Genomic DNA, 13710 nt, shown 5'->3' with positions numbered 1-13710 from the left:
ATTTAATTAAATTTTTTTGTCCAGCAAAATACAAATTACAAAATACTCAAAAGTAATTAAATACATATTTTAAATGTGTTTAATTAAAATACTGCCCATCTCTGCGCACACACACACACACATACACACGTATAGAGTAATGTAGGTCAGAATAATACATCAGCTCACAGTCAATTATGCACTGTGTGTGTGTGTGTGTGTGTGTGTGTGTGTGTGTGTTGGATTTTATGGACTTGGCTTGTGCTGAATGCTGTGTAATGCTTCAGCACACAGTCAATTCTCTCACTGTTTGTCTCACAAATGCGCTTCTGTCTGCTTCTCTGTCTGCTAGGACCGAAGATCGTTTAATTGAGCAATTATTATTATTATTACTTTTTTTTACAGTTTCAACTTTTCCTATTGAAATGCCAAGCATATTTTGTTTTAGCAGGTAAGCTAAGCGATAAATGAAGCTACAGTATAGAGAGGTTTTGTTGCAGTGATTTTACCATTGTTAAGAGGAGTTCTTTGACACCACTAAAACCCTATTAACCATATTAAAATCCTGTCCTGCACAGTTGAGCTATGGACATGAATTGTACCTTGATAATGTCTCTTGTTGAGTAGAGGTGTGCTATTAGTTTCTATAAGATGAGACTTTTTCAGTTGATAAAATTGGGACAAATTCAAAGGCAGCATTGCATGTGTCTTTTGAAAAAACTGATTTGAGTACAATCCTAGAATGCATTGTGAAATACTAATACTAAATACATTGTGAAAAACAAATATCCAAGTTGGAATCCATTTCAGTTAGGATGCTGCCATAGAAGACTATGTATGATGTGCGGCAGCTCACTTGGTTTTGTAACATTCTGTCTTTGCATATGAGAAGAACTCAGTTCAGACAAAGCAGCATGCTAGACTCTCTCTCTCTCTCTCTCTCTCTCTCTCTCTCTCTCTCTCTCACACACACACACACACACATACACTCAGACACAATGGACATTAGTCTCTCAGCTTGTGTCAGACTAGAGGGGATGGATGAATGAATGCTACAAGGGAGGAGGGATGAAAAATGGATCTCGTCCTGTTTTTCTTTTCCCCTGCCCCCTTCCTCTCTCTCTCTTTCCCCTACCTCTTCCTTTCCTAACTGCTTTGTTTTTGTCTTCTTCTCCTCCAAACATTTCTCTCATACATGCACAAATACATTTTAACCAGTGAAGCCTATTAGCTCTGTCCAAAAACCTAGTGATCTGTGTTGCTGTTTAGATTGGCAGATACTTTCTAAGGAAGCTTGCTAACTAAAAAGAAAACTCACAAGTCAATGATTTGAACTGTTGTACACTCTAAAAAATGCTGGGATAAAAACAACAAATTTTGGGCAACCCAGCACTGGGTAAATTTTGGACAGATTGGGTTATTTTGACCCAGCTTGTTGGGTTTTACACATTAACTCATTTGCTGTTTTGTTTTGTTTTTTGACATAGTGCTGGGTCAGTCAACCTATTGAAGTTTTTTTATTTTTTTTTTTATTTATTTATGTATTTATTTTTCATTTTAATAATAAAAATGCACTCTAAAATCTGTTATATATATATATATATATATATATATATATATATTGTATATGTAATATATATATGGGCCATTCTACAGAATTGGTCCAAAGTCAGAGTTGAAAACGTTGGAAAAAAAGTATTTTTTCAAAAAAATTGTATGTATGCAAATTGTATAATATTGTATAATAAATACACATTTCTAGTAATTGCACAGTTAATTATCATATTGTATTTTCAGAAAGTTTTGGAATATTTGTCCTCTCCCCAAATTTGTCACTACCGAAACACAGTAATAATAATTTAATTAGAAGGGTTATATTGACCTATTAAGATTTTGTTTACATCTACATTGTAATTTTTTTTGTGTGGCTATTTTATTATTTTTTTCAGAGCTAAATCAATAAAAATTCAATTTTTTACAATATTTCAAGTGTAATTTATGAGATTTGTTGTATTTTGAATCCAATATTTCTTTGTAAAAGGTAAAAACTAACTAAAAAGAAAACTCACAAGTCAATGATTTGAACTGTTGTACACTCTAAAAAATGCTGGGATAAAAACAACAAATTTTGGGCAACCCAGCACTGGGTAAATTTTGGACAGATTGGGTTATTTTGACCCAGCTTGTTGGGTTTTACACATTAACTCATTTGCTGTTTTGTTTTGTTTTTTGACATAGTGCTGGGTCAGTCAACCTATTGAAGTTTTTTTATTTTTTTTTTTATTTATTTATGTATTTATTTTATCACATTACAGAATTTTAACTTGCATACTAAAACACTACTAAAACACAAAAACTCGAAAATTTTGTTTATTTCCCCCAAATATGAGGATTATGTGTTCCCTTTTGACACTATCAAAACAATGATGACATGTTTCGGTCATCACTGTTTCGGTAGTGACAATTGTCTGGGATAACACCCAAAAATCAAAGATGTCACTACCGAAACTCCACCAAATATTTCGGTAGTGACAATTTTAGATACTTTTGAACCTATCTCAAAGATGCTAATCAGCACATGGTTATCTAGCACAGTTCTGAACAGTTGTACACACATAAAAATTAAATGATATGGAAAAAATGTGTTCAGTAGTGACGTTCCTTAGAGTTACACAGATTTTTCAGACTTTTGAGCACATTTACCTCAAAATGATGGGGTCTATCTACTCACCCTGTAGCTATGAGAGAGAGGGACACACAAATATTTCCTGATCATAAATGTAGGGGTGTAGTCAATTTCAGTCTCATCCAATGGACTAAAACATACACTTCGGTAGTGACATGAAAATGCGGGAAACTTTTTTTTTTTTTACATAAAGTTTCATGATTTACAAATAAAATATAAAATAAATATATATTTTTTTGAACTTCACTTTTTAAAATAAGTTGAAATTTAGGGGTTTGGGTTCAGGACACCCGATACCCAATAAATTATGATTTTATATATATTAAGTTTACTAATATTTTAAATATTATTGTGGGTTTCAATAGATAGTAGAAGGATCTTAGTAAACATCTAAGATTTTAATACTTAATGCTTTTTAAATGTGTTTTTCGGTTGTGGGACAGTAGTGTGGACCAATCCTGTAGAATGGCCCATATAGGACAAGAACAGTTCATATACAATGGTGTTTTTTTATTTTTTTTATTATTATTATTCAATGTTAAGACTTGTCTTTTACAATCACAAAATTTTCAAAAACATTTAGTAAAGGTTTTAGGACGTGACAGAAACAGCAAGAACAGCCAATGGGAATCTGTGGGAAGAAAACTGCTATCAGTAGGCTGTTCCAGCTGATTATATTCATGACTTGTCTTATATTCATGTTTGAAAAGTTACATCAAAAACAGCTTTACCTCGTGCCATCTTGTCTGTCAAACTTTTCAGTTTCAACCCATCAAAAGCATAGCGTGACCACAGCTGCAACAATGGCGCACTAGATCAATAACGCTCCTGTTGTAAATGGAATATTTGGAATATTTGATATTGAAATAAGTGGAGTGCACAGAAACTTTGCTACATATAACAGCGAAGTCACTGTGTTTCAGTCCTGGTATTGCATTCGTTTGACTGGAGGTTCGCTTTGAGTGTAGATCCAGTGAATGCTAGCGTTCCAAGCAAGCTGACCCAACGAGCTGAACCCAGCATTTGGGTTAAAAAAAATAACGCAGCATTTTTAGAGTGCAAAAAAAAAAAAACTACCCAGCGCCTGGGTAAAAATGTTAAAAAATAACCTAATAAAATGACCCAACAGGCTGAACCCAGCATTTAGGTAAAAAAAAAAAAAATTTTTTAGAGTGTATGTATAGGAAGTAACCTCCTGTAACATATAAATAGCTTGTCAGGCAAAGCACACAGAAAATAGAATTTAGATTTAACATGTTGCTAAGCTAATAACTCAATATTCTAATTAGCATAAAAACACATTTGCGTATAAATTTAATTAGTAGATTAGATTGAACTCTTTTAATCTACACTTTTTAGTACAGAATAAAATGTAAGCATTATTTTAAAGAACATTTCTTCTCCTTATCGGCCAGGAGGCATGAGATTACTTGCATCTTTTTTTTATTTCCTCGGGAGAAACATGTGAGAGTCAGAAGACTCAAGCAAAGGTCTCCACTTAATCTTGAAAGAAACAACTGAGAATTTAAAACGATATAATTTGTTATATTTCTTTCTGAATGGAAACTATAAAAACCAAAAGCATGTGTATAACATGCTTTCTCTTTTTTCTCTTCTAGCAACAACCATATGTGATCTGTAGAATTGACCCCTCACAAGATAAACACAATGAATCAGGTATGAACACAATCTTAGAGTATCTCACAAGCAGAGTATATCTAAGAATTATGAACTTTTGTTGGTCACAGAGCTCATTTTCTGCAGGAATCAAAAAGCCAATGGACAAATGCTATTGGGTTTTTTGTCAAGAGAACCAGGATGTTAATCTCTGGCTTGGCCTATAATGTTACATTATCCCTGTATTGCTCTATTATTTCTATTATTAATTCAAATTAATGCAGTACAGTACTTGACAATCTAATTTCAGTATTGTACATTATGATACAACCCTACTAACAATAGTAGTGATGTGAGCATCAGAAAGCACCACTATAAAATAAGAAATAATGTGTTAACATTCATTCACCAGAGTTAACACCTCTAGCAGCAATTAAAGCAGTGGTGTCTTAACATTGTATTACTAAGCAAGATAGAAATAATGTTGCAGTTTGTATAAATGCTGCAAATCTGTCTCCAGTCTTTGATAAAGATATGCCTCCCCTAAGCATTGTAATTGTAATGTCACCGCAGTTTCTTACTCCTCATGAAAAAATTTTTGTTTTAGAGTTGTCATAAATCGCTTGATGGTCTTAAAGTATATGATAAATTAAAATGTACCCTTTTTACCATTCCACATGTACAGTACAGTATATAAAAATGATAGTCTTCATAGTCTTTTATCAAAATTTAAGAACCTGCCGTCTCTGAAATGACTCCCCTTTTCTCTTGCCCACTTTTCACAATCCAATTCATTCCCAAAGGATAAAATCAAGAATTAACTTTTTTTTCTAACTAGTTGTCCTATTTCACTCAGAAATGTGTCAGATTACAAAAGAAAAATGGTTTGCAAATCACAGTTCAGGTTAATTTTGTTTCCCTTGCTAAATACAACAAATGTCTGATTGAATATAATGTTGCATTTGGAAAATATAGAAGTAAAAACAGGCACAATATACACTCATGCTAGCACTCTTTTGATATGTTATTCCAAAAAATACCAGCCAAACACTCCAAGCCAATCTTTAAAATGTCCCTGGTCACATCTATAGTTTTATAGCAGTCATTTTTATTACGGAAAGTTTTTAACATAAGCATAGGGCCATGCAGACAAGACCTTAGTGAATACTCATCTCTGCTTGCTGTAAGATAATATCTTACTACCATATACTCATACTATTTTTGCAGTATGCAGTATAAGTACTGTTCTCAGTTTGCTAGTTTTCCAGTATGCATAGAATTCCCAAAGGACTTAATAGATACAGCAAAATGTGCAGTAGACCTGTACAACAGAGCACTCTGTATGAGATACTGTATCCCACAATATGCTGCACTTTCTATTTCCAATGTGATGAGTGAACTGGAATGCATAAGCAAAGTGTGGAGGGCTGTATTCTGTTACCAATTACGGTTCCACTTTATATTTAATGTCTTTAACTACTATATGTAAAAATGAATAATGTGCAGTGTAATTGTGTACATACATTTTGTTCTGCAAAACTCTTGTGAGATTTTGTAGAGAAGGGAATCATCTGTTAATTGACCAACCAGACAAAACTTTTTGAGAAAAAATACTATATATCAGTTTATTACAAGTCCTTTATGCACTCTTAACATTGTGTTCTGTGATACTGATGCAATTGTGAATCATTTGCTTATTGGAGAGGTTTTAGAATTGCTTAATTTTGTCATATGATCCAGTATTGCGAGTGTTGTGTGCCTCACTCAAATACAGTCGACCCATGCTGGGAGCTTTTGTGCGCAATGCTGTGTGTATTTCCCAATGGACAAGCCATGCTGTTTGATTACCCATGATACCACATGTGTGTAGTAGAGTCACGCTGTGTGTATTGTTTGATAAGCCATAATCATAAATCCTAAAAGCTAATCACGCGCCCACTCTGCACCCAATCAAAACACAGCCACATTACCCAGCGCTGTACTATTGAGCTATCCATCATGAGTAATATCAGTGCCCTGTGTGCCTGAGAGAGAAAGATGTTTCCTGTTGTGCTTTTCATGGGTGTGTGTCAGCTTGTGGGGGTTAGTTTTGTTTGTAATGTGAGGTTGTGTATGTGCTCACCCAAAAATGTAAACTCTGTCATAATTTACTCACACTCATGTTCCAAGCTCCTTTTTTCCAGTTCATATTTTTAAGAATCTTCAAGGAGTTATTTTCCATACAAAGAAAGTATATAGTGACCGGTCAAACTGTCAAACTCAAAAAATTACTGTAAGAAATACACACTGTAAGAAAAAAATTCATTAAAAAGTATTAATAATAATAATACATTTTCTTCCAGTAGGTTTATGGACATTTTATAGGTTACACTTTATTTTATGGCGATGTTGTTACAGTGTGATTACACAAATTAGTATTGAATAATATTAATTAGGTACATGTAGTGATGGGACGATTGATACCGAGGCTCCGATGCAGTTTTCAAAGCACTATTGTATCACACACTGTGCCGATGCTTGTATCGAAATGACAATACCACGTGATTGATGACGTTTGAAACAGCGTATGTTGTTCTGTGTCAGCCGCACCACACGGAGAACAACGTAGCCCAACAACGTAGAAAACGTATCCGTGTGGTGCGGCTGACACAGAACAACATACACTGTTTGCGTTCAGTGGATACTCTCCAAAATGGCGCTAGGGTGACGCGGAGGAGACGAATTGTTGAAAAAAGTCGGGGTTTTTTTCTTTTGCGCACAAAAAGTATTCTCGCGGCTTTGTAATATTACGGTTGAACCCCTGATGTCACATGGATTATTTTACTGATCTCCTTGCTACGTTTCTGGACATTGATCGTAGTAGTACCCTTGCTGTCTATGGGAGGGTCAGAGAGCTGTCAGAATGCATCAAAAATATCTTAATTTGTGTTCCGAAGATGAACGGAGGTTTTACAGGTTTGGAACGACATGAGGGTGAGTAATAAATGACAGAATTTTCATTTTTGGGTGCACTAACCCTTTAAGCACAAATAAAAGCTTGACGATGCTAAATGTTAAGTTTTCTGATCAAATAATACATATTAAAGTGTGGCAAGTAAATGGTGCTTCAATTATTTTATGGTTTTTATACTTTTTATATGGCATAATATATGATAATGTAAAATGTTAGTAAACTGACTTGAACTTTTTTAAACCCATAGAGCAGTGGCCTGGATTCAAACATCCCGTCACGCAAAGTAAAGCATTCACATGACTGGAAAGAAATAAGGCTTCGTTTTTTTGTTGATCACATGATTCTCTGAAAACAATACATGCTCCAGCACAGAGCTTCGTGAGAAATTGTGCTGCTCATACTTTTACTTATTACTATAGAACGTAAAAGTAACGTAACTTTGTAACCTTCAAATCAATTGTTACCCTTTTCTTTACACAACACAATGCAATGTTTTCTTACAGAGTCTTTAAGGATTTAAGCCCCCAAAGGATGTCAGAACGGAAGGTTCAGGGGCTTTTGAAAACTATATATACTAAACAATTTTGATCTTGACATGTTTAAATAACCACAAAAATTATGTGGAACTGAACAGATGTGTGCGAACAAAAGAAATACTCACCAAAAAAGGCAACTACGTCTTGCATTGTTAAATTTATGAGCTATATTCCAAGACTTCTGAAGCTTTGCATGAGTGGGAGACCCACATTTGTGTAGTCATCCACTGATTATATGTCCTGTCTCAAATGTCGTTTGCATATATGCATAATCAAACTTGATATGTCAAAGGCTTAAAATTTTTAACCAAACAGCACATACCAAATTTGACTATTTGGAAGTTTGAATAAGATTGTTTTTGGAAAAAAGCAACATGGACATTCTGCTTAACATCTTTTGTGTTCCATTGAAGAAATCAAGTTTAAAGTGATAATATTAAATAGTAAATAAAAACAGTAATATAGTAAATGATGACAGAATTTTCAGTTTTGTGTGAACCATTCCCATTTTTTCCATTCTGCAGCTCAAGAAGAAATAGAAAAAAAAAAGTTCCTCCTTGGGTGGGCGTGGCTTGTATGCAGCAGCCTGTTTATCCCTTGACCAATCATCTGGCTCATCTGGTTTGGTGCGGGGTGTCATTATTGGTTCCTCCGATAATGACAGACGCCGGTGCGTGTGAGTTAAGGGTAGCGGTGGTGATGGCAGTTGCAGTGTCATTAGCGTGCACCCTCGAGGAGAGATTAGTCTGATTTATGGTGAGCGACGCTAATGGAACAGATATGGCTGCTCTCGCACCCTGCCATCCACGCTAATGAAAGTTTTGTGCAAATGTGAAAGAGAGCGCCGCAGAGCTGAGGCTCTCACCAGCACAACATCACCTCTTTTTTATTGTCTAATTCAGTTTTTATGTAAGTGACATCAGGTTGAATATTTCACTCTGTCATTAGTGCAGTGTTCTTTTAGTGTGTGTTTTTCTGTCTTACATCAACTTTTAATAAAGCAATAGGTATTATAGGATTATATAATAGGATTATAAGGGTATAAAGCAATAAGGGTTTAAAGCAAGCAAACAAACAAACAAACAAAAAACCCTTAACCATGATACAAATCTATTCCATTTTGCAACTCTGGCAAAATTGTATTACGCTTTTACACATTTCACAACACAAATGTCCAGTGAGTCGGGCTAAAAGTCTGTTCAGTTTATCCGAAACAGATGAGCGTGAATCTGCCAAAGTTTTATTACATTGGTTCTTGCACATATTGTGGCACTTTGTAAATGAAATGTACGGTGAGTGGCTTTAAAAGGTTAATGCTTTATTGCTTTTGAAAATAACACACCACCTATACTAAAACCCTACATTAAACCTAACTGGTAGATTTAAAAAAGCAAACATGAGATAAAAACAAATTCGCTGCAGCAATCATGCCATTATGCCATTATAATGCTTCTAAATGTGTTTGAGCTCCTTTATTGTGACTCGTGTTTCATGGGACTGGTACCCCAGAGCGCTCCGCATTGCAAGTGAAGCATTGTACCAGGTGCGCTACCGAGCAAGTTTACTACATTAGAAAAGCCATAGATATTGAACTGGTTATGTGATGCAAATGTCAAAATGTACTAATTTACCAATTTTGCACTATGGTTAAAATGGTTTTTATTTGTTTATTTATTTATTTATTTATTATTGCTTTATTATATAATTGGTTTGATATAACAACGGTCTCCATGCCAATTGGTCAAACCAGAATTACCATTTGTTAAAGAGCAGGTCATATGGGTTTTCGAAAAATATATTTTTTGCAGTTTGTAACGTAGCTATTCTTCAATGTAAACAGTCTACAAAGTTGTTAATCAAAAAAGTGCATGATAAATAAAGATACTGTCTCTCAAAAGAAAGAGTCGACTCTGAACCGTCATAACGAGTCATTATAGTTTTGAATCTTCTGCCTGTTACTATATACGTCACAAGGTAACACGTTTGCATAATCCGCGCCTGTCCGCGAAATACGAACACTCTGACCTGCCCACAAACACTTCCGCTAGTTAGTGTGTTTACATAATGTCGAGAAGACGCTGAGTTTCCAGCCTCACTGGGCATTCTAACATAGTTCCCACACGTGCACCTCAAATAAGTCAATAATAATAATAATAATGAATGCAATAAAAGTGCTGTCACGTCACATAAAATACCACATACATAGTTTAAACTTACCACTGAGAAACGTCCTGATCAATTCGTGCTTGCGATGGAGTTTCCAGTTGAGCGACTGCATCGGTATCATCCTTGGACTCAGGCTCTAATTGATAAGGTAATATCGATGCAATTTTTGTAACCTTATTGCATCTTTGTTTACAAGTAACCCTCCGGAGCAAAACATTAATTATGGTAATGGGAGTTTCATTTCTGACACGCATTGTATACGGAAAGACCAATCACAACAGACTTGGCCAGCTGACCAATCAGAGCAGAGTAGGCTTTTGGAAGGGAGGAGTTTACAGACCTTAAGATCAGAACTGCTTTGAACGAATCGTTTTGAAATCAATGAAAAATGATTCTAATATTAAATGTATATTCTGAGAAAATTACAATGTTTTCTGAAGTTAGATGCATTTAAACCTGTTGTAGGTTACTCCAACACAATTTAGGACACTTTAAAAGACCTGCTCTTTAAAATTGATCAATATCACAATATTACGAGGCTTCCATAATGTATATGAAAAAGAAAATATGGGTGGGACATGCTCCTGCAAACTTTCCAATGAAAGTTAAGTAACTAGCCATAACTATAACCATATACTATAACTATAACTAACTACAACTATATAACTATTTTGTAAATACTAAATATTTAACATACCGAAAAGGGTTATTAATATTGGTCAGCTGAGTTTAGAGACAAAGTGTGGTTGGTTCTCATAGGTGCTGAATAAACGTGTGTCTTTTGTGACTGAAAAGCATTTTATGTTGGATGCATCAAGCTGTTTGGAGGTTGTAGCCGAACTCTTGTCTTGAGGGAAAGTGGACAAAAAAAGGTGGGGCTTAAAAAATCACGTGTTTGGATGATCCGACTGTTTCCAGCTGGATGAGATGTGTTAAAAGAAAAGTTTGCTGGAACTTAAAGAGAATTTGATTGGCTGGTGTGCGAGTGTGTGTGTGTTTGTTATGGAAAAGGGTGGACAAGAACAGCCGTGTTGAGTCAATTTGAGAGTCCTTTGGGTTTTAAGTCCTGATAGACGGGATTATTTTCTCATTCTGTTTTTCCTCATCTGTCTTTTGCACTGTGTGTGTGTGATGTGATTTTGGGATTTGTGGGGGAGTTGGACATCAACAAGGCTGATGGGAAAGAGATGGATTGTCATCGTAGTGTCAGTCGTGGTCACATGATGAGTAAGTGTATGTGTGCATGTGATTGATTATTCTGTATCCTACACAGAAAAAATACAGACCAAAGCAAGTCTCCATTGCTCCAGGCTTCCTCCTGATTAAAGTTCAGCACTCCATCCATCTCCCTTTCCGCCGCTCTCTCTAGGATGGATGAAGCTCGCAGAAATGCAATATTGTTTGCAGCGAAAAGCGATTTGCATCTTAGCCGTCACCCTCTCTGCACAATACAATACAGATAGAGACACACAGAAATGCAGTTAGAGGCAATAAACCGCTGGCCCATCTCTCTGTCTTTATCTCTCACATACTTCCTCCATTATTTTTAATTTACTTCTCACTCATTCGTTTGCAGTCTTCTGCCAAAACCTAGTGAACCGGCCCTATATAGACAGCATGTTAAGGCATCACATGCAAGGTTATTATAGTTAACTAAATCTAAATCTATATATATATATATATATATACACACTGTTACTTAAAATTTTATTTCAGCTAGTTTTCAAGGTAACAGTTTTCAATTTCATTTAGTTTAAAAATGATGTACTAAAATAACTAAAACTTAAATAAAAATTAATTAAAACTATGTAAACAATAAAAAACAGAAACTTATAACAACAAAATTACAAAAATGTTACTAAAAATAAAATTAAAATGGAAAATATAACTATAAATATATAAAATATAACAGGAGGCTCATAATATAAACATGTATTTTCACTTTAAGTTATTTTTTGTAATTCAAGTTATATAATCAGCTCAACAACAACAACAAAAAAGATATTGTGATTGAAGTAGTTTTCTATCATTTGAATTTATTTATTTATTCATTTATTACTATTTTAGTAACAAAAATCTGTCACAAACTTTGACGGTATGGGAAGACAGTTAATAAGAATTGAGAATCATTGAGAAATATTGTAAACATAAAATGTAGTCAAGTCATTTCTGTTCGATACAAGAAAATCTAAATTACACAACCAGCTCAAGAACCCTGGTTGGGATTAACATATCTTGTCTGTTTGATAACATTTTTACGCATACAGAAATAATGAAATCTAATATTGAAATGGCACTTATATTGTAGCTAACTTAAAAAAACACCATAAAATTAGAAGACATTCACCAAACAATTCTGAATGGGGCACAACCCTGCTACAACACATTTCTGATTAAAAAAATAAAGAGAAGCATAGAGAACTAGGAAAAGGAAGACAGAGAGAAGTGCACATATTTGGACAGAAGAAAAGAGAGAAAGAGAGAGAAGTTCCATCCGCATGCAGTGTTCTAATCACTCATGCAGCAAGAGTACTGTGGTAAAAAGCGTTTTACATGAGGACAGGAAGTTTGTCCTGACAGGCCTTAGGTAGCGTCTTGCATGATGTCATCAGACACTCTCGTTTCATTAGCTGACATGAGGGCAAACCTCTCAACTGTATGATCTTATCACAAACGCATTCATATAGAGGCAAAATCACACGCATTCATCTGTTATTCAGGTCATGCAATCTCCTGTTAAGACAGCATAGCGCTCCCCCTCCCAACTGTGTGATCCCTCATGTCTAACACGCACATACACTATATTTTATATACTGCTGAAATGAGGTCATTCTTCTCTCTCATCTTCTCTGTTTCACTCGTTTTCAGTGAATTGTCCTGAGATGCATGGGCCGCGGAAGCGGGGGGGCCGCCCGGGCTACTTTTGAGGTCTGGTACAAATATGACATGGGCTACAAAAAAAAAAAAAAACATAGGCTATAGGCTCATATGTATGCATGTTTAATCATTAAAAGATCGCGATCTCGATTAAAACACACACGATCTTATTCCTAAATGACGGTGATTCCGCTATGTCTATGTCGCGCAGCCACTGATCCAGAAAGAGCAGTGCAGCCAGCGCTCATCATGTAGCCTAAGCTTTATGTTTGAAACAGTCTACAGGGTGCCCAAACTCGGTCCTGGAGGGCCAGTGTCCTGCAGAGTTTAGCTCCAACTTGCCTCAACACACCTGCCTTTAAGTTTCTAGTATGCCTAGTAAGAGCTTGATTAGCTGGTTCAGGTGTGTTTAATTGGGGTTGGAGCTAAACTCTTCAGGACACCGGTCCTCCAGGACCAAGTTTGGACACCTACACAAACAGTCTACTTACACAGTAGGCTACATTTCTATGTTGCAAACATGAAATAATAGTGAAAGTATTTGGAGAAAAGTATTTAATCCGGATATAGACTCTGATGTTGCGGCAGCCTCAATCAAAACGAGCAATTAACCTTTGGAACTAATGATAATATAGATTGTATATGTTACATTATGCCAGTAGGTGTCAAACAGTGACTGTTAAATGTATTTTGATGTCTGAATCATTCAAGTGATTCGTTCTAAAACTCTGGACTAAACAAGTCTTCAAATGTTTTTTTTTTTTCAAATGATTTTTTAGCTACATAATGAATTCATTTCAATTAATAAATATTTTTAAATACACTCATATATAACATTTTAGACATTTATAAATAGACTCATTTATAACATTAAATAAAACATTTTGTCAGAAACT

General features: G+C 35.1%; 1 protein-coding gene across 3 annotated transcripts in view; it reads left to right on the top strand.

Annotated features, from left to right (window-relative positions):
- The first annotated feature begins 4273 nt into the window (after window positions 1-4273).
- LOC107745620 (retinoic acid receptor alpha-A-like) overlaps window positions 4274-13710 on the top strand; it is a 124324-nt gene continuing 114887 nt past the window's right edge. For 2 of the 3 annotated variants that reach the window (XM_016559554.1, XM_016559560.1), the window contains exon 1: window positions 4285-4342. The gene's annotated coding sequence lies outside the window, so the exon portion shown is untranslated. Of the gene's footprint in view, window positions 4343-13710 lie in introns of all 3 variants that reach the window. The other variant, XM_016559541.1, reaches the window with a different exon arrangement.

The sequence above is a fragment of the Sinocyclocheilus rhinocerous genome, unplaced genomic scaffold (assembly GCF_001515625.1).
Source record: "Sinocyclocheilus rhinocerous isolate Xijiao unplaced genomic scaffold, SAMN03320098_v1.1 scaffold672, whole genome shotgun sequence".
NCBI lineage: Eukaryota > Metazoa > Chordata > Actinopteri > Cypriniformes > Cyprinidae > Sinocyclocheilus > Sinocyclocheilus rhinocerous.
This window is presented reverse-complemented; position numbering and strand designations above follow the sequence as displayed.